Below are 27129 nucleotides of genomic sequence, written 5' to 3' on the forward strand. Positions count from 1 at the left end.
GATACAGCCATTAATGATGCTGATAAGCCAGCACCAGTGCTAGAATGTTAAAATACCATTAAATATTACTGAAACTCGGTATATGTTTAGTTTCTCCATTAATGCTGATTGGGTTGATGGTTACAAGGAAATATACAGTTTTAATTGCTGAAACGTGTAGTAAATCTGAACTTGTATTTTGTACATTTGCATTCAAACTCTCAATATTTGACAGCAAGTTTGAGTGAGGCATCAGACTTCAGATATCCCTCCAAATCCACAGGTGGATGTGGTGACCATGCCTCACCTGTAAAACAGTTGGAACAAAAAATTTGACAACTGATAAACCGCATCGCCAGATAAGCTTGGCTGCCAAAAACATTGAATGCCCCTGATATTCAAACCCTTGAGAAGCTATTAAAAATCGATTACTTAAATGTTCAAAAGTTATTAAAATTTTAAGTAAATTAAAGCACTTGAAACGCATGAATAATTTTAAACAATTAAATTCACTGTAAATTATCTAATGCTGGTCTTATTTCTTCTTTCCATTTAGTTGAATTGCTTTTACAGATAATTGGTAGGAAATTTCCAGAGTCTGCATTTGGGTTTCTTGAGGAATCTAGTGTTAGTGCATAGTTAGGAAAAAGCTGGAGAGAAGCACCATTTTCCCCATAATTTTTGGCCCATCTCATTCTTCAGAAACATGACAAAGATTTCCTCATTTAATTATTGGATGTTTAGAATATTAATAATACATTTATAGTTGTAAGCAGCTGACGGTTACTTTTTCTTTGTTCTAAAGTTATGTACTGTTTATATTCATTGAGGTATTCAGATAAAATGGCAGAAGTAACAAAAGAATTCATTGTGTAGAATGATCCTAATGATTTTAATAAACAACATTACATCAACACAAACTCTAGCACAGTGAAATCTGAGCACAATTAGCTCTCCATGTTGCCAGTACTCAGTTACTGACTATAACAGTTATACTGCCAGACATCTAGAATTAATAATAAAATGATACCTCCTCTCTTGAGGAAACAAATTTTCCATTCTGTCACTCAGTGCTTTTCATCTGTATGTTAAGCTGCTTCAGACTTCAGAAATCTCTAAATGTGATCTTACATATATCAGCTTGAAGACCTTGACAGTTGATAGGCGTTTATTATTTTCAACATCAGCTTAAATGCATACTTCTGGTTATTTCTGGTAGATTTGTGTACCTCTACATTAGCTAACTCTGGGAAGACTGCAAAAGCCCAATGCTGATAGGAGCATTCTGTTCATGATGCCAAGTCAACTGAAACTTGCATCATGTACTCCACACAGAGTGTCAATGTCAGATGGCAAAGCGAGAAGACAGTAGTTTGTTTTGTTTGTCAATTGCTGGAATCTGCAGATATGGATGAGTGTCTTTCTGAAATGATCGGATTGGTTAACATCGAAGATGCTGTCTGGAAGTATAATGCAGATATTTTAGTAATTCAGCACATGTGAATTTTATTGATTAATCCTGCAGTGTCCTGTGTCGCAGAGTGTAGAACTGGCTTTCCTGCAAAAACATTATTCAGAGGGATTTTATGTCGGGTACTGTATGTTTAAAAAAAACTTGCATTATTTCCCAGGTGAGTAATCTTTAATGTAGAGTTAATGATTGATTTTGCTTGAGAATTGTATTTGCTTGGCAGAAGAGATTCACTGGGATCTTGCCTGCATTGGTGGGCTTCAATTATGGGGCACGATTGGAAAGGATGGCCTTGTTTTTCTTGGAGCAAAGGAAGCTGAGACCGTGAGAAACATTGTTAGGATAGAGTTAAAATCTTTCCCCAGTGTAAGGGTGTACATATAAAAACAAATGGCCCGGGGGTGGGGGTGGAGATTTAAGGTGAGAGAAAGGAGTTTTATTTTTACCCAATCTGGAACACACTGCTGGAGGAGGTGATGGAATCAATTGCTATGATTAACAGGCATTTAAACAGACATTTAAAATGGCAAGGCATAGAAGGATACATACTTTTGCAGGCAAATGGGATGAGTGTTGGTGTTTAAAAAGGGCAGTATGGATGTGGTGGACCAAAAGGCCTGATTTTGCGCTGTATGGTGATGTGATTCAGTATTAAGAGATGATTCAGGTGATGTTTCCTATGGATCTTAATTGAATTTATGTTTCAAAGACTTTCTTTTGTAGTAAACTTGTCAACAAGAGCTGAACTACACCATATTGAAAGAGATCAGTTAGTGACTGAATCAAAGCATAAAAATCCAGGCAGTGAAGTTCTACAACTTTAGAATTCCATTCCTGAAAATTTAACTGTCTGAGAAATCTTAGTGTCAATATTAATGGTATTTTCATTGGTGTGTTCATGTGAGTTATTGTTTTCAGTTATGAACTTGTTCAAGCAGACTTATTGATAAAACTAGTGCCATGTGTATTGCTCTCAAAACACCAAATACAAACATAACATAAAATATAAAATACTTGTCATCATTAGTGTGACAACAAAGGTCTCACTGAGAGTAAAGTTGGTATGTTTATTTTCCTTTCCTTGAACTTTTATGAATATGCACCGAAGTTTATATTTTCACATGCACATTTCTTGTGTTATGTACGATCTAAAATAACAATACCATTTAGAAATAGTTATTTAAAAATTATTTAAAAAATATTAATATTAATTTTTGTTTTTCTGAAATGCTTCATTTATTTCAATCTGTCTGTTACGCTTTCATTAATAGTAAACCAATGAATACACATCAATAAGCAACAGGTCTCGTCCTTTATTCTTCAAGTCCAAAATTATGGTTACCAATTTACTTAATGATAATCTCTGCTCAAAATTACCATGACACACAAAATAATTTTTTAGATTATTGCTAATTAGGGCACAGAAAAAGTTCACCACCCTGCCCTATACACTGTGTGGCCGGATTCTGCTGTAACTCCATCTACAAGTTTACAAATGAACAACTGCTGTGGGCCATATCTCAAATAAGTGAGTCAATGTATAGGAAGGGTATGACATAGACAACAACCTTTCCCTTAATGTCAGCAAAACATAAAAATTGGTCAAGTTTAGCAAAGCAGCAGTGCACATGCTCTTGTTTACATCAGTGGTGCTGAGGCCAAGAGGGTTGAGAGCTTCAGGTTCCTAGGAATGTAAATCATCAACAGCCTGTCCTGATCCAACCATGGAGAGATCACAGCCAAGAAAGCTCACTAGTGGCTCTACTTGCTCAGGCTAAGAAAGAATTTGGCATGTCCTCTGACCCTTTCCAATTTTTTTCAATGCATCAGAGAAAGCATCCTGCCTGGATGGTACAGCTTGGTCTACCAACTGCTCTGCCCATCACTGCAAGAAACTGCAGGGTTGTGGACACAACTTAGCGTGTGAAGGAAATCAGCATCCTCTCCATGGACTTGGTCTACACTTCTGACTGCCTTGGTAATGCAGGCAGTAAAATTCGAAGACCCTCCCACCCACCCCAGATATTCTCTCTGGCAGATACAAAAGCAACATATCAGCAGGATCAAGGACAGCTTCGATACCACTGTTGAGATTATTGAACAGTTCCCTAGCACGATAAGAAGGAATCTACCTCATTTTGGCCTTGCACCTTATTGCTGCACCTTCACTGTAACTGTAATACTTTATTCTGCATCCTGTTATTCTTTAACCTTGCACTATTTCAATAAAATGTTATGAAATTGCCTGTATGGATCATATGTAAGACAATTTTTCACTTTTCCTTAGTACGTATGCCAATATTAAAGCAATTTACTATTAAATAAATGGTACCAAAAGCACATAAAACTGATAAGTAAGAACAATTAGTACAAGTGGAGCAAGAGGAAATTATTTCTGCCATTCATAAGCTTCAATGTGTGTCAGATTTTGAATTTGATAATATTATGGGAGCTCATTCTTAGGTATTTGTTGTTCATAAGTCAGGTGTTCTGACTATTCTGTTCTCATTATAATGTCCACTAACCAATTTGTGAAACAAAGTTTTCCATTTGATATCCCTTTCATGAATCCAAGCTAACTCTGCCCAGTACTCAGCATCCTATAACAGTTTCCATAAACTAGTTTTCTTAAGCATGATTCCTAATACTGACATTAGGCTATTTGGTCCCTGCTATCCTGTTGTTTCTCTCCTTTGTTTCTTGAGTCGTTAAATTGCATTTACACTTGGTAATCTATAGAAACTGTTCTAGAATTGATGGAATTGTGGAAGTTGGCAACTAGTGTCTCTGTAGACACCTTTCTTGAAACTTTAAGATGTGGACCATCTGCTCTTGTGGATTTATTGGGCCAATGAGCCACATCACCCAGCAGGTGAGAAGAGGTAAAAGGTCACAGTGGAGACTAAAGGAAGGGAGAGGTGAAATTTGTTTACTGGAAGGAGAAATCAATATTCATGACTTCATGTTAGAGGCTGCCCAGACAAAATATATGGTGTTGTTCCTCCACCCTGGTAGTGGCCTCATCTTGGCACAAGAGGAGGCCATAGACCGATATGTCAGATTATGAATGGGAATTGGAATTAAAATGTTTGGCCACCGGGAAATCCCACTTGTAGGGAATGGTGCGATGATACTCAACAAAGCATTCCCCCACTTGACAATGGGTCTCACCAATGTAGAGAAGGCCGCATTGGGAGCACCAGACACAATAGACAACCCCAGCAGATTCACAGGTGAAGTATTGCTTCACCTGGAAGGACTGTTTGGGGCCCTGGATGAAGATGAAAGAAGAGGTGTATGGGCAGATGTAGCACTTGGGATGTTTGCAGGAATAAGTGCCAGGAAGGAGATTAATGGGGAGGGACGAATGGACAAGGAAACCATGGAAGGAGCAGTCCCTGCAGAAAGCAGAGAATGTACTTTGCCGTTTATTGGATTGGAATATTTCAATAGTTGGCATCTAACTAACTGAGGGTGCTATCAGGAAAATTTCTTTTGGGAAGTATCTGTACAGAATAACTTTGTCATCTAGTTCTCTTTCTATGCTTGATAGGGAAAATTTAGTTAAGGATGAAGATTAAGAACATCCTTGCCCATTTGGAAAACTGCCATTACATTTCTTCAATGGCCCAGAAATCCATATTTGTATTCCAAATTTCTTCAGAATTGTCTTTTAGGACAGGCATGGAAATCACATTAGAGAACAATTACACAATGTTTATTTTGGTTTTACATAAATTGTCATAAATTTTTGATGTTTTTGGAATGTAGAATATTGAAATATTTGCAGGCTAAGCACAATAGGCCTTCAAGGCAATATAGATCAAAATTCTATTTTCATATGTGAAATGACTGCAAAATCTAGCTTCACTTGTTTTTTATATGTATTTTGAGAAAAGGTCTCGGTGGGGGGGGGGAGTCCATGGTGTTGACCTTTAGCAAAGCTTATGAAATAGCTGACATTTCATGGAAAGATGTTTGGAACAAGATTGCTCACTACGCAATTACAATGCCCTCCTATCTAATTTCAGTGACTAACAGCAAACAGTAATTTTCTCGGAATACCCAGGAAACTTCTATCCATTATTGACCAAAGCATTTTCATTTATTGTTGATTGCCTGTCTAGGGTGATGTAATGGGTGACAGATGACACATCATATTGTTCATAATAGAAACTGTTGTACATAATTCACAAACACTATCATTCAGTTGACATGTCGTAATGATGTCAGTGTAAAGTGACTGTTTTTGGTTTGTTCATAATGGAAGTAAAGTGCTGCGTCTTTTGCTGAGCACATAAAATGACTTTCACATGTTTTATTTACAAAATCTTCCTTGGTACCTTTGCTCTCGGACGATTCCAGAGTTACTCAATGAAATGTCAGCCAATACAGTTGCTGTGAAGCTGCCAGAGTTCTGGGAGCAGCACACTACCGCGTAGCTTGCAAAAGTGGAAACCCAGTTTGTACTATCAAAAATTACCAATAGCAAGTTTTCCAAAGTTGTGGCATTGCTAAGTAGTTCCATTGCAGCCAGAGTGGTGAGTCTACTAGAAGGCCCTCCTGCATGTGATAAATGTGTCACTCTGACTTTTTGGGACTTACTGAATCTGAGTGAGTCAAACAGTTGCTCTCCTTGCCTGCCTTGGGTAACGCTCGGCCTTCAGAACTAATGGAGTACATGTTATCTTTCCTGGGCAATCGCCATCCTTGTTTTATTTGTAAAGAACTCTTTATGCAACAACTGCCTGATCAAGTTCACACAGCCCTCACTAATATACCTATGAAGGACTATGGGGAGCTTGCTAAAATGGCCGACAATCTACACTCAGCCAGTCAAAGGTCCATCATTCCTCCTTTCCCTGTCTCAATAAGCCTGTCAGCAGAGCCTCCAGCAGACTCATGCCTGTGGCTCTGAACCAGACATCAGGTCTATGTTTTTACCACACACATCTTAGCACGAATGCCAGGAAGTGCCGATTGCCATGCAGCTTTGATAGTACTAGTGCATCAGGACATCGGAGAACTGTAAACATCGTGCGTTCCAGCTGCCGTGCTAGTCTATTGTTCATTACGGGCCCCCTGTCAGGGCGATACTTTCATGTGTGACACAGGTGCTCGAGAGTGTGTTGCCAGCATCTCCCGCTGAGAAAGTAGCGGACCTTCATTAGAGGCCACCAGGAGCAGTAGGATAGAGACTTCTGGGGCACGACACATGATACTTTTGTTAGTTCCGCACAATGACTTTATCTAGTGCACGCAATTCACTCGCCTGCTGAGCGAAGCACCAAACCTCACCAAGCCCTCATTTTCCATTACAGTCACAAACGATGGGGTTGAGCACCACAGTTGGCTCACCGGTCTACGCTCGTGTATGTAGACTGGACTCTGAAAAGCTGGCCAGTGTGAAAGCTGAGTCAAAATGGAAATGCAAACATGAGGAAATCTGCAGATGCTGGAAATTCAAACAACAGCCTGAAACGTCAACGGTGCTTCTTCCTATAGATGCTGCCTGGCATGCTGTGTTCCACCAGCATTTTGTGTGTGTTGCTTGAAAATGGAAATGCTTGGCATTGTATGCAGGTTGAATAGCCCTTTGGCTTCACCCCTTCTACATGGACCCTATGCCTGGTGGTCGTTGCTGTCCATGCGACTATTACTGCTGCCTTAATAAGGCCACCACCCCTAATCATTACCCAGTCCTGCATATTCAAAACTTTTCAGAGTGTTTAGCTGAATAGATAATTTTTTTCTGAAGTGGTCCTAGTCAGGGGCTACCATCAGGTTGGCCTGCATGCACTGATGACTTTTTCAAAACTGCTGTTACAGCCCTGTTTAGCTTAGTTGAGTTTCTGCGCATGTGCATGCTGTTTGCGCTGAAAAATTTAGACTTTCCAGTGACTAGTGGACTGTGTGTTAAAAGACTTAGATTTTCTTTTTGTTTATCTGGAAGTCATATTTCCAAATCCAAATACTTATCACATCATTGCACATTTCTTGCGCTTGACTTAAATGTGGTGGGCTGGTTATTAACCCTGCTAAATGCCAGTTTGGGTAGTCCACTATTGACTTTCTTGGCCACCACATCTCCACAGAAGGTGCGACACCCTGTTGTCAAAAGTCACCACGATTATGGAATTTCCACTGCCCCACACTACCAAAGCATTGCAAGAGTTTTTAGGTATGGTGAATTCATTACGCGAGCTATTGAACTAATGTTCCTCTTGTATATTGCCCTTATACACAATGCTCCTAATCACATGCTTGCTTAGTCAGCAGACATGATCAGCATTTGACAACACCAAATGAGCTGTTTCAAGCATGACTCTTTTGGCATGCTTGTTCCCCAATGCACTTATACAGCCTTCGCTACAGATGCCTCAGACTATGCTGTGGGTTCTACGGTTGGTGGAGGTGACTGGCAGCCATTCACCTTCTTTAGCTGGCAGCCTCCCCACCACCGGCGAGGAAATCAATACATTTGACCATGAGCTTCTCAGTCTCTATCTGGTTGTCCACCATTTTAATTTTCTTTTGGAGGGTCTGCATTTCATAACCTTCATTGACTACATCCCCTTTTGCACACGGTGGCCAAAACATCAGATCCTTGGTCTGCACACTTCCAATGCCATCTGGCCTTCATTTTGGAATTCACTACTGACATACAGCACATTGGAGAGAAAAATAATGCTGTGGCTGATTGCCTGTCACAACCCACTGTCAATGTCATACACATTGGGGTTAACTATGCTGCAAGGCCACTGATCAAGCTAACAACCCAGAGATTCTGGCTTGTAGGACAGCAGTTATGGGCCTGCAGTTGACTGACATCAAGTTCAGACATGTAGGAGTTTCTCTCTTGTGCAATGTCTCATCTCGTCGCCCTCACCCCACAGTACCTGCAAACTGGAGGCATGCTGTTTTTAATTCTATTAATGGTGTCTTGTATCTGGGCAGGAAGGCTTCACAAAAACTGGTTGCTTTGAAGTTTATATGGCATGGCCTTGGGAGGAACATGCAAGACTAGTGTGCAGCCTGTGTTACGTGTCAACAAGCAAAAATTAACTATCACATTCAGGCACCTTTTGAGGTCCCTGAGTGATGGTTTGATCATGTGGTTGACCCTTTCCACCACTCTTCCCCCTCCACCCCGCGGCTTTACTCATCTCCTTACCATGGTGGATTGTCCGACCAAGTGGCCTGAGGTTGTCCCTCCAGCATGGACATTGGCTGAGGAAGTGGCTCGGATGTTCAATTCAGCACCCCATCTGATATTTCTTTCGACTGCAGTCCCCAATTCACGTTCAGACCTCTGGGCCACAATAGCCCAGAACCTCGGCGTTAAGTTGCATCACACCACAGCGTATCACTGGCAGTCTAATAACCTGTGTGAGGTGAGCAGTTTCACCGTTGTTTAAAAGTTGTTCTGAGAGCCTCCTGACGATGAATGTTGGCACGATCATTTCCCATGGTCCTGCTGGAACTCAGAATGGCTCCAAAAGAGGACCTGCAGTCCTCCACAGCTGAGTTTGTGTATGGCAGCTGCTATAGGTACCGGGATGAATTTATTCCTGATGCCACAACTGCCTGGTCAGTGTCTCAGCCGCCTTCTGCCCTCCTCGGTAAACTCAATTCTTTTACACCTTTTCCTACTTCCCATCATGGCGTACAGCACTCGTGGGTTCCAGTTGACCTACATTTTATTTCATTGGTCTTTGTCCACCATGATACATGTCAACATCCCCTTAAACCCCCTTAAGATGGCTCATTTCACATTTTGGGACAGAGCAAAAAGACTTTTACTGTAGGTAGGAAGGGTAAACCTGAATGGTTTATCTGTGAATCATTCATACTTTGATACTGTACTGTCAACTCCTTCATAACTTAGATTTCCAGTTTGTCAAAAACACCTTCCTATTTTAATGTGTATGCATCTGAATCTTTATTTTTAAATGCCGGAAAGCAAAAACTGAATTGCCATTTTTACTTCAAAATGAATAATTATTTTATATATTGAAATTTTCATATATAACATTCACCTAAGGAAAGATGGTTAAGATGCTAATGAGCTGGGCATTGTGTAGTTTCTCTAAGATTGTAAGCTGTAAATAGTTCAATGTTGGGTTAGGGAGGTTGGTGGGCTTGGGCACTCAGCAGGAATTGACTGGCATAAGCCTCTTCCTTGGCCTGTGAACAAAAAGCAAAAGAACTCTACGAGGTTTACAAACAGAAAATTATAAGCTTTTCTCAAGTGCCAAAAATCAAAATATAAAGGACATAATGGAATTTATTTCGTACAGCAACTCAGATCATTGTAGCTGGGAATCATTGCATATTTTATATTAAAGAAAAGGAGCTTTGAGCAGCAGCCAGCCAGAGGGACTAGAAGCTTGAGAGAATGTAATTTACTCAGGTTCACTGATCTGAGTATCAAAAGCAATGACTTAGGGCACTTTTTTTGAGCTTTGAGCAGTGGCCAATCAGCATTCGGGATTGATAGGCAGGAACAAATTAAAGTAAGGCAGGAGCAAGCAGAGCAGCCATCGTTGGTGTAGTCAGAGTTAAAGTGGAGATTTTGAGGCTTTAGCTCTTCAAGACTTCAATGAGCTTCAGTCAGAGAAGGCAAAAATGAAAAGCTGTAAATAGAGTTCCTCTCCCCCTGTCCCCCCCCCCATCTTTTTGTATTTGCTCAGTTAGAACAGTAGAGATGTCAGCTAGCACAGTGGAATGCCCTACTAGTGGAATATGGGAAGGCAAGGAAACCTCCAGTTTCCCTGTCAGCTACACCCTTGAGAAGTGCATCCTGCTGCAGCTTCTAACAGTCTGCGTTAAGGAGTTGGAGTTGGAACTGGGTGAACTCCAGATCATTTAGGAGACTGAAGATGTGATAGAAAGGACAGAATGAGAGATAGTTTCATCCAAGGTGAAGGACGCAGGAAAATGGGTGACAGCCAGTGGTTATAGAGCCAAGTGCAGAATACCCCTGTAGCCTTCCCCCTCAACAACAAGTATATCACTTTGTTTGGGGTTTGAGTATGACCTACCAGAGGAAAGTCACAGCAGTCAGGTCTCTCGCACTGAGTCTGACTCTGTGACTCAGGGAAATGGGGAGTAGAGATGAGATGCAGTGGTGGAAGATTCCTTGGGGGAACAGAAAGGATATTCTGTAGCCGAGAACAAGATTTCCAGAGAGTATGTTGCCTCCCAAGTGCCAGGGTCTGGGACATCTTGGATCAAGCCCTCAGCATTCTTAAGTGGGAAGGTGAACAGCCAGAAGTTATGGTCCATGTAGGTACCAATGATATTTGTAGGAAGAGTGATGAGGTTCTGCAAAGGGAGTTCAAGGAGTTAGATGCTAAGTTAAAGGGTAGCACTTCCAGGGTGGTGATCTCAGGATTGCTACCTGTGCCACATGCATATAAAGCCAGAAATAGGAAGATTATACAGCTTAACACATGGCTAAGGAGTTGCTGTAGGAGAGAGGAGACGATATAAGATTTTTGGAACATTGGGCTACCTTCCAGGAAAGATGGGACCTGTACAGAAGAGATGGTTTGCACCTGAACTGGAAGAGGACTAATATCCTAGCAGGAAGGTTTGCTGATGCTGCACAGGAATGGGGACCAGAGTGCCAGAATAGTTAGTGGAGAGGTTGTGCAGCGAGGTGCTATTAAGACTTCAGACAAAGTCAGGAATCGAAAGGTTGAGCGACCAGTGTGTCCTGAGATGCATATATTTTCATGCAAGAAATATCTTAGCAAAGGTAGATGAGTTCAGGTGTAGATCAAGACCTGAAATTATGATATTGTCGCCATTAGTGAGACTTGGTTGCAGGAGGGGGCAGGACTGGCAGCTCAATATTCTGGGGTTCAATTGTTTTAGACAGGACGAATGGGAGGGATTAAAGGAGGAGAGGTGGTGTACTGGTCATGGCAGTGCTCTGTCAGGACAGCCTGGAGATCTCGTCTAGTGAGATGTCGTGGGTGGAACTAAGGAATAGGAAAGTAACAATCACATTAATGGGGCTATATCACAGGCTACCAACAGTGGGTTTAGAGGAGTACATTTACAGAGAGATCAGAGACGGTTGCAAGAAACATAAGGTTGTTATAGGAGGTGACTTTAACTTTGCACATATTGACTGGAACTCCCATACTGTAAAAGGATTAGATAGATGGGACAGAGTTTGTCAAATGTGTTCAGGAAAGTTTCCTTAATCAGTCCCAACGAGAGAGTGTGAGATACTTCATCTGCTATTAAGGAATGGAACAGGACAGGTGACAGAAGTTTGTATAGGGGAATACTTTGCATCTAGTGACCACAATTCCATTAATTTTAAAGTAAGTATACAAAAATATAGTTCTGTTTTGTGGGTTGACACTGAGCGTCATAGGAAGTCATTCCTACCTGTGGCCATCAAACTTTACAACTCCTCCCTCGGAGTGTCAGACACACTGAGCCAATAGGCTGGTCCTGGACTTATTTCCACTTGGCATGATTAACTTATTATTATTTAATTATTTATGGTTTTATATTGCTATATTTCTTCACTATTCTTGGTTGGTGCAACTGTAACGTAACCCAATTTCCCTCGGGATCAATAAAGTATGTCTGTCTGTCTGTTGAGACTTTAAATTGGAGAAAGGCCAATTTTGATTTTATCAGAAATGATCTGGCAAGTGTGGATTGGGACAGGCTGTTTTCAGGCAATGGTGTACTTGGTAAGTGGGAGGCCTTCGAAAACGAATTTTTGAGAGTACAAAGCTGGTATGTGCCTGTCAGAATAAAAGGTAAAGTATAGGAACCTTGGTTTTCAAGAGATATTGAGGGCCTGGTTAAGAGAAAAACGGAGGTGCATAGCAGTATAGATAGGTAGGAACAAATGAAGTGCTTATGGAGTATAAGAAATGCAAGAGGACACTTAAGAAAGAAATCAGGAGGGCTAAAAGAAGGCATGAAGTTGTTCTAGCAGACAGGGGAAGGAGATTCGTAGGGGATTCTACAGATATGTTAAGAGCAAAAGAATTGCAAGGGACAAAATGAGCCCTCTGGAAGATCAGACTGGTAATCTATGCGTGGAGTCAAAAGAGATCAGGGAGATCTTAAATGGATCATTTGCATTTATATTTACTCGAGAGATGGATGCAGAGTCTTTAGAAGTGAGACAAAGCAGCAGCAAGGTCTTAGACTCTGTACAGATTACGGAGGAAGAGCTGTTTGCTGTCCTGAGGCAACTCAGGTCGATAAATCCCCAGGGCCTGACAAGATGTTCCCTTTGACCCTACAGGAGGCAAGTGCAGAAATTGCCCTAGCAGAGAGATATTTATATCGTCTTTAGTGACAGGAGAAGTACTGGAGGATTGGAGGATAGCCTGTGTTATTCTGCTTTTTAAGAAAGGCTTTAAACATAAATCAGGAAATTATAGGCCAGAGAGACTGACATCATTTGTGGGAAAGTTATTGGAAGGTAGTCTAAGGCCAGGATATATATAAGTATTTGGATAGACCTGGACTGATTAAGGACAGTCAGCATGGCTTTGTGTCGTAGGTCATGTCTAACCAACCTTATAGAGTTTTTCAAGGAAGTTACCAGGAAAATGGATGAAAGCAAAGCAGTGGATGTTTTCTACATGGGCTTTAGCAAAGCATTTGACAAGGTCTTGCAAGGGAGGTTGTTCAAGAAGGTTCAGTTGCTTGGCATTCAGGATGAGGTAGTAATTTGGATTAGACATTGGCTTTGTTGGAGAGTGATAGTGGATGTTTGCCTGTCTGACTGGAGGCCTGTGATGAGTGGAGTGCCACAGGGATCGGTGCTGGGTCCATTCTTGTTTGTCATCTATATTAATGATTTGGGTGATAATGCATTTAACTAGATAAGCAGATTTGCAGATGACACCATGATTGGGGGTGTAGTGGGCAGCAAGGAAGGCTATCGTGGCTTGTAGAGGGATCTGGATCAGCTAGAGAAATGGACTGAAAAATGACAGATGAAATTTAATGCAGACAAGTGCAAGGTGTTGCACTTCAATAGGACCAACCAGGGTAGGTCTTGCACATTGAACGGTAGGGCACTGAGGTGTGTGGTAGAACAAAGGGATCTGGGAATACAGATCCATAATTTCTTTGGCAGGGTCTCGGCCCAAAACGTCGACTATACTCTTTAACATAGATGCTGCCTGGTCTGCCGAGTTCCTCCAACACTTTGTGTGTGTGTTGCTCCATCTGTCTTATTTGTCTATTTATTTCCCTGTACCCATTTATTCAAACAAGCTATTAAAAATCCCAGCCAGATTCTGCTAACCGAATGTACTGATTAATCTGACAATCAACATTATTGACAGTGATTGAAATTTACCAGTTTAACAAAAAACTGTAATGAAGCATTTTTTCAAAACATTCTTGACTTCCATTTTCTTTCATGCTAATTGTTGTATGCATTTTCTTTCATCAAATGTGTGCATTCGATGGCCTATATTTAAAGCTTTGAATAAATAAAAGGTAGATAACTTTTTTTCACTGAATTACTTTGTAAATGGAGATCATTTATTCAAACAATAGAAGTCTACTCCTGCACGTTAGAAGATGCATGTCATAAACCCGTGAGATTCTGGTCTCCTTTTTCATGTGTCCTTTGCCATTCTGACAGTGGCTTTGCCGGGACCGATCAGCCAGTCTGCTTGGACTGATACCAGCTTGGTAAAGTGATGCTGATCACAGCTGATCATTCTATGTCCAGAGCTGATCAGGCTTCGCAGCCTGTTCCATTGATAGTTAGCAGCCTTCCATCGGTTATGCTATAACTACTGTGGAAGCACAAGAACACGCAAGGATGCATAAATCATAACCCATTGATTTTTGAATATGGCATAACAATTTATAATTTTGTTGTAGGCTTCATCATTGTATTGCAGCCAAGTAATCATAGGATCATTGTGTCATGCAACATATAAATAGATCCTTCAGCCTAGCTCTTCCATGATGACCAAAGTTCCTACCCAAGTTAGCCCCATTTATCTATGTTCAGTCCATATCCCTCTAAATCTTTTTTATCCATGAACCTGCCCAAAAGTCTTTTAAACATTTTGATTGTTCCTGCTTCTACCACTTCTTCTAGCGCTCATTTCATATACCCACCACCCTCTATTTGGAAAACAGAGATCCCCTGTAAATCTGCTCCATCTAACCTTAAACCTCTACCCTGATTTCCCAGTCCTTGATCCTGCCTATGCCCCTCTTGATTTTATATACCTCTCTATGATATGTGATCTGTGTGTTGATACCTCTGTTTCTCATATGATGTAAAAAAAAGATTTCCATGCATCTTGCTCTATGTATTAAATCCTCTTTCTATACCAGCTAAAATTCTAAAGATCTTGAGTCAACAGTTGACAGTAATCAGATATAGCTAGCCACCTGATAAACTATGCATCTGCTATTAACCACAATTTGAAAGGACTTGTAAGTAAAAGGCAAACTTATATAAAATACTAGCTGCAAAATTTAATTAAACCCAGAAAACGATCAAACCCTAAACCCTAAAGTAGCTGTACTCACTGAAATCCCAAATTTTCTACTCTGAACAAGGAGTACTATGTCTACTTATTAGAATTAGACATCCTACAGTTTTTAGAATTTTATTCTAATTTAACCTCCTGTCTATTACTATTGATAGATGGAGATTTCATTTGAAGATTTCACCCTGAAATATATTTCATAACAAGCTGTGTCCGGGTATCTTACTGTGATGAAATTGCAACTGGGAATTTTGAAAATATTTTCTGAAATTATCAATACTACCTGATTTACTGTAATAAATAATTAATACAAGGAATAATGGTTAAACTTAATTTAAAGGCCAAGTAGGCATTACATATGATGGATATGTTATATGATGGATCTCCCACACTGATAAATCTTTTAATAAGTGACACTCATTTTCCTACCATCTACTTAACTGAGATCTGTAAGAAAATTACCATGTATGGAATTTGTCATAATCTGTGTATCTGAATGATCAGCCTGTATAGAATTGTTCATTTACTCTGCATCTGCCTAAAGCTTAATTCTGAACCAGATATCCCATCATCGTAGAGATGAGGGAAATTCTGTGGGGAAATCACCTGAGAAGGGAAAGTTAATTACTTCAATTTAAATTGGATTATCTCGGACCTCTTGTCATGTTTCTATTCATGTATTTAAATACATGTAAAATAAAATGAAAACATCATGATTTATGAAGAAATTATGACTGGTTCTTTGTCCTCCCTTGAACTGCTTTGTGCATATTGGTTTGATGCAGCCAGCAGGTGTTGTTGCAGATCCCCTTCTTTCCATGGCTCCCTGACAAGGCTATGGAACTAAATGTTCTATTTAAAACAAAACTGGGGAGAGGGAAACAGATATATGTGAGGTGTTTCCTTGCATCTCAGTCAGTTCTTCAAGTGTTATGTTTGATTTGTGCTCCATCTGAAGCTTCTGGTTAATTGACGGATTACTCGAAGCTGCTGTCTGGAAATGCCCAACACTGCTGTAATGTTGCCAAAAGAAAACATTTTTGTCTGTGAGCAAGGTACTGTGTTCTGTGGTATCATGTGATGCATAGGTTATCAAGATAAATGGCCCACAACACTCTCTATTTTGCACTATCTCACACATAGAATACCTTGTTTTTTTTTGCAGATGGAATGCAGTCCAGATGAGCAGTATAAGTTCTTTTGTTGATATTGGTTTTCCAGCATTTTGAAGGTAAGTGTTTTATATAGGAAAGAAATCTAATTTACAGTAAGAATTTTAAGGGTTTTGTGATTGTTTGCAATATTTTCACTTAAAATAGCATTTTACCTAGGATAAGCTTCCTATTTTGTATTAATTCATAATGAATTTTATAATACACATGTTTTATCAATATAGTCATTGAAATTTTTAATGCTTTGGCTCTACTCTGCTTGTCTAGAAAGTGAGAATTCATAGCAGAATATTTCACACCCTGTATTTTGGCTTTAAATTTTAGATGTAAATATTATATATACCCATATTAACTCTTGGAATCTAATTATTGCTCTGGACTTGAGTGAAGAAGTTTTATTGTAGCATGAAAGATATTGGCAAATTTTCTAAAACAAAATGTAATTAATTTTATTTCCATGTACTTCTCATCTTCATTTGATTTGTATAGTTTTTAAAATGTGGTGTCAGCAGCATAATTTCTAGACCATTCATAAGTGAAATAATTAATGCATAATAGTTGGCAAAGGTAACACTTAAATGCAAAAAAATACAACAACAGACAAAAACAAATATATAAGAATCATTTTCTTTCCCCTTGGGATGTCCACGATAGCAGAAAACTCTAATTTATCACAGTGAATACAATAAAATCTTGGAGGTTCCTCATGGGTATTTCCAGAAATATGGATCACAGGCAGCTTGCGAATGTATGTGACAATACTGTAAAATAGTACTTTATCAATGTCTTTAGCGCTGTTTCCTTATAAACAGATCTGCAAGAGTAAAAGTGCTTTTCATCTTGTGTTGCATCTTGCGGACAATCTGAATTGACAATCCAAATTGAATTTTTATGACCTTTATTGACATAGTTGGGCTCCTTAGAAGAGAGAAAGACTTGCATTTATAAAGCAATTTTCATGACCTCAGAATATAAGATCAGAAGACATAAGATCAGAATAAGGCCATTCGGCACATTGAGTCTGTTCTGCCATTCCATTATAGCTGATATATTATCCCTCTCAAGACCACTCTCTGCCGTCTCCCTGTAATTTTTGACTCCCTTACTAATCAAGAATTTATCAAGCTCCGCTTTAAATATACCAAATATTTGGCCTCCACAACCATCTGTGGCAATGAATTCTATATATTCACCGCCTCTGGCTAGAGAAATTCCTCCTCATCTCTGTTCTGAGGCTGTGTCCTCTGGTCCTAGACTCCACACTATAGGAAATATTCTCCACATATCCACTCTATCTAGTCCTTTCAAGATGCGATAGCTTTCAATGAGAACCACCCTCCCCCATTCTCCTAAACTCCTGCAAGTACAGGCCCAGAGCTCAAACACTTATCAAACACTTGTCATGAATTAACCCTTACATTCTCAGGATAACTCTCGTGAAACTCATCTGGACACTCTCCAATGCTAGCACATCTTTTCTTGGATAAGTGGCCCAAAACTGCTCTCAATTCTCCAAGTGCAGTCTGACCAATGTCTTAAAGCCTCAGAATTACATCTTTGCTTTTATAATTCTAGTGCTCTCAAAATAAATGCTAACATTGCATTTGCCTTCCTTATCACTGACTCAACTTGCAAGTTAATCTTTAGCAAATGCTGCAGCAGGACTCCCAAATCCATTTGCACCTCTGATTTCTGAATTTACTCCCCTTTTAGAAAACAGTCTACACCTCTATTCCTTCTACCAAAGTACATGACATACACTTTCCAACACCATATTCCATCTCCCTCTTCTTTGCCCATTTTTCTAATCTGTCTAAATCCTGCTGCAGGCTCACTGCTTCTTCAACACTACTTGCCTCTCCATCTATCTTCGTATTGTCTGCAAATGTGACCACCAAGCCATCATTTACATAATCCAGTCATTGACATATAACATGAAAAGAAGCAGTCCCAACTCCACTCACTCCAGAGCACTACTAGTCACCAGCAGCCAACCATAAAAGGCCCCTTTTGTTCCTAGTCTTTGCTTCCTGCCAGTCAACCAATTTTCTATCCATGCTAGTTTCATTCCTGTAATACCATGAGCTTTTGTTTAGCAGCCTCATATGCGACACTTTATCTAAGGGATTCTGAAAATCCAAGTAAACAACACCCACTGACTGTCCTTTCTCGCAGTTCCACACTGTACACTGATACACACTGAATCAACTTGTGTACAAACTGACCCATCCACAGGCCTATCACTCTGCTTCCCATCCCCTTGCCAAATTGATTAAACCCTCCTTAACTGCTCTAGCAAGCCTGCCCTCAAGGATATTGGTTCCCCTCGAGTTCGGGTATAACTTTTCTTTTTTTGTACCTCAGACTGTTTTACACCTAATAAGGAATGTGATTCCTATTTCATTAATAGCAAGCATGTTGACCAGTTTGTATACAATAAACTCTGATAATTACAAGTACAGAGATGCAAAAGATGCTCAGTCTTGAGCAACACACCCAAAATGCTGAGGATATGAACAGCTGACATTTCAGGTCAAGTCACCTCATCAGGAGTCACATGGTGAAGGGTCTCTGCCTGAAATAACAAATATTCATTCCCCCGCCCCCCCCCCCCCCCAGAGATGCCGTCTGATCTGCTGAGTTCCTCCAGCAATTGGTATGTATTGTTAATGAAAAGTAGTCACAATTTAGCAATATTAAATGAGGGACAAATGTTGCTCTGCCTCATTCAAAATATGTCCAATAAGATTTTTTTTTTGCCCATGTGAGACTCCAGGCAGGCTTGCATTAAGGTCAGTAGCCTGAGGTCGTGGTCCACATCGGTATCAATGACTTGGGTAGGAGGAGTGATGAGATCCTACAAAGTGAGTTCAGGGAGTTAAATGATGTTAAATAACAGGATCTTCAGGGTTGTGATCTCAGTGTTGCTACCTGTGCTGTGTGCTAGTGAGGCCGGAAATAGGATGATCATACAGTTGAACGTGTGGCTAAAGAGGTGGTGCAGGAGGGAGGGCTTCAGATTTTTGGATCATTGAACTGTCTTCTAGGGAAGGTGGGACCTGTACAGAGAGGACAGTTTGCAGCTGAACTGGCGAGGAACTAATATCCTAGCATGACGGTTTGCTAGTATTGAACAGGGAGGTTTTAAACTAGAGTTGCAGGGGGATGAGAACCAGTGCCAGAACAGGTGGAGTGGTTGTGGAGAACAATGTTGTTAAGCCTACATACAAAGTCTGGAATCAAAAGGTTGAGCATGGAGGGACTAATGTTCTGAGGTGCATATACTTCAATGCAAGGAGTATTGCAGGAAAGATGGATGAGCTTAGAGCATGGATCAACGCATGGAATTATGATATTGTAGCCATTGATGAGACTTGGTTGTAGCAGGGGCAGGACTGGGCTCAGTGTTCTGGGGTTCCATTGTTTAGATGTGACAGAGTGGAAGGGATTAAAGGTGGAGGGGTGACATTACTAGTCAGTGAAAATGTCCCTGCAGTGCTCTGTCAGGGCAGCTGGAGTGCTCATCTAATGGCATTTTGTGGGTAGAACTGAGGAATAAGAAAAGTATGACCATGTTAATGGGATTATGTTTGGAACCACCCAGCGGTCCACAGGATTTAGAAAAGCAAGTTTGTTGAGAGATCACAGAGTGTTTCAAGAAACATAAGTTGTGATAGTAGGTCATTTTAACTTTGCACATAATGACTGGGACTCCCATACTGTAAAAAGGCTGGATGGGTAAGAGTTTGTCAATTGTGTTCAGGAAGGTTTCCTTAATCAGTACAGAAGTCCCAACTAGAGAGAACGGGATACTAGATCTACTATTAGGGAATGAGACAGTGCAGTTGATAGAAGTTTGTGTACAGAAACCGTTTGCATCTAGTGATCATGATGCCATTAGTTTCAAGATAATTATGGAAAAGGATAGGTCTGGTTCTCAGGTTGAGCTTGTCATCTCCCATGGCATTATGTAAGGGTATTCACGAATAAAAGGATATTTTAGTTAAAGGATACTTTAAAATTAGAGATGATTATATTGCCTAGACATTTAAATGATGTCCTCGCTTTGAAGGGATGCTTACTTGTATTATTTTGGTGCTATTGATGTTGTTTTGTAAGAGTTAATTAACAAAATGGGTAACAATTTTCAGGTCAGATAAGTGGAGCTATCATTGCTAGTGAAGACATTTCTCTGAAAAGTTGAGATGCTAAAAGAAGCTTCATCGACATTCATGCCATTAAATCATATTTGGTCATCTTCTATTAATGCTGCATTAGGAAGTTTTCATCATTAGGTTGATAAAAGAAATCTCAGTTGTATCTTTAATTCTTTCTTAAATTTCCATCTGTCGAATGTTTCTCCCATTTCCTTTCTTTGTATCCTTAAACAATCTCTCATGTGCTTTGACATTTGCTTCTACTGGAATGGCAATAGAAAAAGACTGCAGATAAGAATTGAAAGCTGCAGATATTGTTAAAACGCCAAACAACTGCATGCGGGTGAACTTAAAATGGGAATTGTTTTATTAGACAGGATATAAAACAGTTATGACCAATAAGAATCAGGTTTAATAAAACTGGCATAGTATGTGATGAAACTTGTTGTTCTATGGCAGCAGAACATTTCTATACGTAATAATAAAAAACAATGATGTAGTGATGTAATGTCCATGAATTCATTGCCCATTCAGAAATCTGATGGCAGAGGGGAAGAGGCTGTTCCTGAAACATTGAGAGTGTGTCTTCAGGCTCCTGTACCACTTTCTTGATGACAGCAATGAGAAAAGGGCATATCCTGGGTATGGGGGCTCCTTAATGATTATCGTATTGAAGGCTTTGAGCCTTTGGTTGCTGGAATTTAGAAGAATAAGGGAGATCTCACTGAAACTTATCGAATGTTGAAAACTGTAGATAGTGGATTTGGAATGGATTTTCCCTATTGCGTGGGAATCTGGGACCAGAGGTCACAGCATCAGAATAGAGAGACAACATTTTGGAACGAAGAAGAGGAATTTCTTTAGACAGAGGATAGTGAATCTGTGGAGTTCATTGCCACAGGCAGCTGAGGAGGCTAGGGCATTGAGTGTATTTAAGGCCATAAGATATAGGAGCAGAATTGAGCCAATTGGCCCATTGAATCTGTTCCGCCATTTCATCATGGCTGATCCAATTTTGCACCTCAGTTTTTTGTATTTTCTCTCCATTTAGAAAATAGTCACCCTTTCGTTTCTACTACCAAAGTGCATGACCATACACTTCCGATACTGTATTCCATCTGCCAGTTATTTGCCCATTCTCCTAATCTGTCAAAGTCCTTCTGTAGCCTCTCTACTTCCTAAAACTACCTGCCCCTCCTCCTATCTTCATATCGTCTGCAAACATTACAACAAAGCCAACAATCTTATCATCCAAATCATTGACATATAATGTAAAAAGAATCAATTCCAACACAGACTCCTGTGAAACATCACAAGTCACAAGCAACCAACCAGAAAAGGCTTCCTCTATTCCTACTCTTTGCTGCCTGACAATCAGCTACTGCTTTGTCTGTGCTGGAATCTTTCCTGTAATACCATGGACTCGTAACTGTTAAGACGGAGACATAACTTAAAGATTTTTACTCATGTATTATGTGAAGGATGTAAGAAATAAAGTCAATTCAATTCAAGCAGGCTCATGACTGACACCTTGTCAAAGGCCTTCTGAAAATCCAAGTACACAACATCAACTGATTCTCCTTTGTTTATCCTGCTTGTTATTTCTTCAAAGAATTCCAACAGATTTGTCAGAGAAGGTTGCTGTCTATGGCATATTTTATCATGTACTTCCAAGTACCCTGAGACCTCATCCTTAATAATCAACTCCCAACATCTTCCCAACCACTGAGGTCAAACTAACTGGCCTATAGTTTCCTTTCTTCTGCCACTCTCCCTTGAAGAGTGGAATGACATTTGCAGTTTTCCAGTCTTCAGGAACCATTCCAGAATCTGGTGAATCTTGAAAGATCAGTACTAATGCCACCGTGATCTCTTCAGTTACCTCTTTCAGAACTCTGGTGTGTACACCATCTGGTCGAGGTGTCTTATTACCTTCAGACCTTTCACTTTTCTAAGAACCTTGTTTTTAGTTATGGTAACTTCACTTACTTCATGATCTTTGACACCTGCAACTTTCACCATTCTGCTAGTATCTTCCACCCTGAAGACTGATGCAAAATATCCATTCAGTTCATCTGCTATTTCCTTGTCCTCCATTTCTTACCTCTCCTGCATTGTTTTCCAGTGGTCCAATATCCACTCTTGCCTCTCTTTTACAATGTATGTATCTGAAGAAACTTTTAGTGTCCTGTTTAGTATTATTGGCTAACTGACTTTCATATTCCAACTTTACCTGAATTACTTTTTAGTTGCCTTCTGTTGGTTTTTAAAAGTTTCCCAATCCATTAACTTCCCACTAATTTTTGTTCTATTATATGCCTTCACTTTGGCTTTTATGTTGGCATTGACTTCTCTTGTTAGCTACAGTTGTGTCATCTTTGCTTTAGAATTTAAGGTGGACTTTGATGGGTTCTTGTTAAGTCAGGGCGTGAAAGGTTATGGGAAGAAAGCTGGAGAATAGGGTTGATAGGGAAATGGATCAGCCATGATGAAATGGCGGAGCAGACTTGATGGGCTGAATGGCCTAATTCTGCTCCTTTGTCTTATAGTCTTATGTAGCCTTTTTGAGTCACCTTTTGAAGGTGTCCTCAGTGCTGGGGAGGCTAGTGTCCATGATGGAGCTAGCTGAGTTTACAACTTCTTGTAGCCTTTTCCAATCCTGTACAGTGGCCCCTCCATACCAGATGGTAATGCATCCAGTTAGAATTCTCTCCATGGTACATACCTAGAAATTTGTGAGCATCTATGGTGACATACGAAGTCTCCTCAAAATCTTAAAGAAATATAGCTTCTATTTTGCTTTCCTTGTGTTTGCATCAATATGTTGGGCCCAGGATTGATCTTCAGAGAAGTTGACACCCAGGAACTGAAACTACGCACCCTTTCCACTGCTGATCCCTCGATGAAGATCCCTCAGCGGGTGTTCCCTCAACCTACCCTTCCTGAAGTCCATAATTAATTCCTTGGTCTTACTTAGATCCAAAATGGATGAGAGGGATGATTCCATGTGACTCCTGTCCAAACCTTCTGCAAATTTTTCGAAGTTTGGGGCTGGAATCATTACCTGAAAGAATGGTAGAGCAGAAATGTATTTGGGCAGGTACCGTCAGTACTACGAGCCTATGAGGTGTGCCAGGATTGATCATCAGCACAGAGGAGATGCTATTTCTGATCGCGTAGACTATGATTTCCCGGTGAGGAAGGCAAGGTTCCAGTTGCAGACGGAGGTAGAAAGGCCCAGAATTTAGAACTCGTTGATTAGAACTGAGGTGTGATGGTGTTGAATGATGAGCTGTAATTAATAAACAGAAATGTGAGGTCAGTATTGCTATTGTCCAAGTAATGCAAGGCCGAGTATAGAGCCAGTAAGACTGCACCTGCTGTAGACCTATTGTGGTGAAAAGCAAAATGCTACTTGTCCAAGTCTTTGCTTAGGCTGCAGTTGATTCTAGTCATGACCAACCTCTCAAAGCACTTTTTCACAGTAGATGTGAGTATGACTGGGCGATAGTTGTTGAGTCACCTCACCCTGCTCTTCTTGGACACTGTCATGCAAGATTGTCAACATTTTGAAGCAGATGGGAACCTCAGACTTCAGCAGTGAGAGATTGAAGATGTCCTTGAACACTCACACCAGTTGGTTGGCAGAGATTTTCAGAGCCCTATGAGGTACAGCATCAGTGTCTGATGCTTTACAAGGATTCAACCTCGAATGATGTTCTGACCTCTGCCTTCGAGGTGGAGATCAGAGGGTCACCAGCTGCTGCAATGATTTGCACAGGTATAGTTTTATTCTTTCTTTCAAAGTGTGCATAAAAGGCATAAGCTTATCTGGGAGTGAAACAACACAACCATTCATGATGTTAGGTGTTGATTTGTAGGCAATAATGACCTGCACATCCTGCCAGAGCTGATGTGCATCAAGATTCCATCTCTAACCTCAGTGTACCAAAATGTTCCTGAAAGCATCAACAGTTCGTAAAGCCCTGTCTCACCTATGCTAGTTGTCAATGTTGTGAGGACTCTTCAATTTTATTCAACATACAGTACTTATATTTTTTGAAACATGAAGATTATTAAAAAGAAGTACATCTTTCTTTCTAATTAATAATTTAAAGCATTAAGCCATACTGAACAAAGAAGACATGTTTCTTTCCCTTTGCATTGTTCGCTCCAGCCCTACCTTCTCTGATCAGATGAATAGGATTTCAGATCCTCTGCTATATACTGGCATCCGATTACTATGGCAGAGCTTCTCATTGATTATAACGCCCATCATTGTTGAACAAGATTAAGATTTCCATGTTTGTTCATGTCTTTAGAATTTTAGGCATTCAGCATAAAGTCTGGTCATGTTTTTCTGCAATTTCTGTTTTCTGGATGATATGCATTTAAATAAAATCATCAATGCCACAATTCACAGTTTTAAAGTTCAAAGTAAATGTATTATCAAAGTTCATCAATGTCACCATATATTACCCTAAGATTCACTTTCTTGTGGGTATTCACAGTAAATACAAAGAAACACAATAGATCAATGAAAAACTGCACACAACAAAGACAAGCAGCTAATGTGCAAAAGACAACAAATTGTGTAAATAGAAAATGGGAGGGGGGGAAACACAAAATAATAAATAAATAAATAATATCAAAGAATACGTTGTAGAGTCCTTAGGTTGTGGAATTAGTTCATCCTTGGGGTGACTGAGGCTGTTCTCTCCGGTCTAAGAGCCTTCTGGTTGGGGAAGTAATAACTGTTTCTGAACCTGGCGGTGTGGGTCCTGAGGCTTCTGTACCTCCTTACTGATGGCAACAGTGATTGACTGGTTGGTGGGGATTCCTAATGATGGACGCTCCGTTCCTGTGACAATGCTCCTTGTAAATGTGCCCAGTGGTGGGGAGTGCATTACCCATGAAAGGCTGGGCTTTATTCACTACTTTCCGTAGGCTTTTCTGTTTAATGGCATTGGTGTTTCCATAACAGGCTGTGATGCAACCTGTCAATATACTCCCCAGCGCACATCTATAGAGGTTTACCAGAGTTTTGGATGATGTGCTGAAATTTCACAAACTTCTAAGAAAGTTGAGGCACTGCTGTGATTTCTTTGTAATAACACTTGTGTACTGGGCCCCCAGGATAGATCTTCTGAAATGGTAACACCAAGGAATTTTAAATTACTGATCCTCTCCATGTATGATCCCCTGCTGAGGACTGGTTCATGGACCTCTGGTTTGTTCCTCCCGTTGTCAATAATCAGCTATTTGGTGTTGCTGGCATTGAGTGAGAGGTGGTTGTGGCACCATTCTGCCAGATTTCAATCTCCCTCCTCTATGCTGATTCACCAGTGATCTGGCCAACAACAGTAGTGTCATCAGCAAATTTAAACGTGCTTCAACTGTGTCTCACAGCCCTAAGTATAAAGCAAGTAGAGCAGGAATTATGCACACAATCATGTGGTGTATCTGTATTGATGGTGGTTGTGGAGGAGATATTGTTGCCAATCCAGAATGACTGAGGTCCTCAAGTGAGGTAATTGAGGACCCAATTGCGCAAGAAGGTATTGAGGCCAAGATCTTGGAGCTGATTGATTAGTTTTGACGCGATAATAATGATGAATGCAGAGCTGTAGTCAATGAAGAGCATCCTGATGTGTGCATCTTCACTGTCCCGATGTTCCAGGGTTGAGTGAAGAGCCAATGAGATGGCATCTGCTGTTGATTTCTTGTGCTGATAGGCAAATCGGAGTGGATCCATGTTGCTCCTCAGGCAAGAGTTGATATGTTTCATCACTAACCTCTCAAAACACTTCATCACTGTGAATGTAAGAGCTACTGGGTGAAAGTCTTTGAGGCAGGTTACCATGTTATTCTTGGGCACTGGTATAATTGAAACCTACTGGAAGCAGGTGGGTACCTCACCACTGAAGTGAGAGGTTAGCCGATTGATTAGTACTGGTCTTCAGTACTCAGACAGTGTCTGAGCCAGGTGCTTTCCATAGGTTCGCTGTCCAAAAGGATGCTCTCACTTCAACTTTAGAGACAGAAAATAAAAGGTTGTTGGGGGCTGTAGGAATTCGTGAAGGTGCTGTTACGAACCCCGTAACTGGGTGACTTACCAGCAAAGATAGAGACGTCCATTGAAGTCTGATGATACTATTTTTAACAGTACTTATTAGTAAAAATACACAAAAATAATATTAATGCAAATATACAGATAATATACATCGTCAATACTAAATCTAAAAGTGCGGGTATAATAATAATCAATAAGAAATAAGCTCTATTGTTGTCTAGGGGATAATGTATTGTCCAATGGAAATATATAGTTTGTTCAGTTCATACAGGCTGCAGCCGTTGGGGACCGCTGTGTTGCAGTTGTTGGAGAGAGAGAGAGAGATTAGGAGAAAAACTTGCCGGCTTTCCTTTATGATTTCGATCCGTCAGGTGTCTCATTGTTGTGGCCATTCAAGTGTGACCTCTCCTTTAGCTAAATCGTTCTTTCGTGGTGAGCTCGCCACCCAGGCAAGGGAGGACGCACACGAGTCCCCACCGGCTTTTGCTATAAAACGCTGTCACGGGATTTCTAGCGTTTCTCCTGGTGCGTCTAAAGGGGTGTTCCCCCAGACCCCTCTTTTATCCTCACTCACAGGGTCTCAGATGTCAATCAGGTTGGGATGATGCAATTCCTCAACCAGACCACTCTGGTTGTCCCCTGAGGGGTTTCAATGAATAGTACAGTACTCAATACACAATTCCTTCTCCGAGAGACAATAGCAGTAGTCAGTGGTTCCGTTCCGCTGATGTCTGTAGACATTCCAAACCTTGTGTATTCTGCA

The 27129-nt window shown here is 40.4% G+C and overlaps 1 protein-coding gene across 6 annotated transcripts in view; it reads left to right on the forward strand.

The window, feature by feature from the left end:
* Positions 1 to 27129, forward strand: part of LOC140730612 (serine/threonine-protein kinase PAK 5-like) — a 225643-nt gene that overhangs the window by 80712 nt on the left and 117802 nt on the right. For 5 of the 6 annotated variants that reach the window (XM_073051301.1, XM_073051306.1, XM_073051302.1 and 2 more), the window contains exon 2: positions 16130 to 16195. The exons of the other annotated variant lie outside the window; for it this stretch is intronic. The gene's annotated coding sequence lies outside the window, so the exon portion shown is untranslated. The remainder of the gene's footprint in view (positions 1 to 16129; positions 16196 to 27129) is intronic. 6 annotated transcript variants of the gene reach the window in all.

Source organism: Hemitrygon akajei, chromosome 7, assembly GCF_048418815.1.
Source record: "Hemitrygon akajei chromosome 7, sHemAka1.3, whole genome shotgun sequence".
NCBI lineage: Eukaryota > Metazoa > Chordata > Chondrichthyes > Myliobatiformes > Dasyatidae > Hemitrygon > Hemitrygon akajei.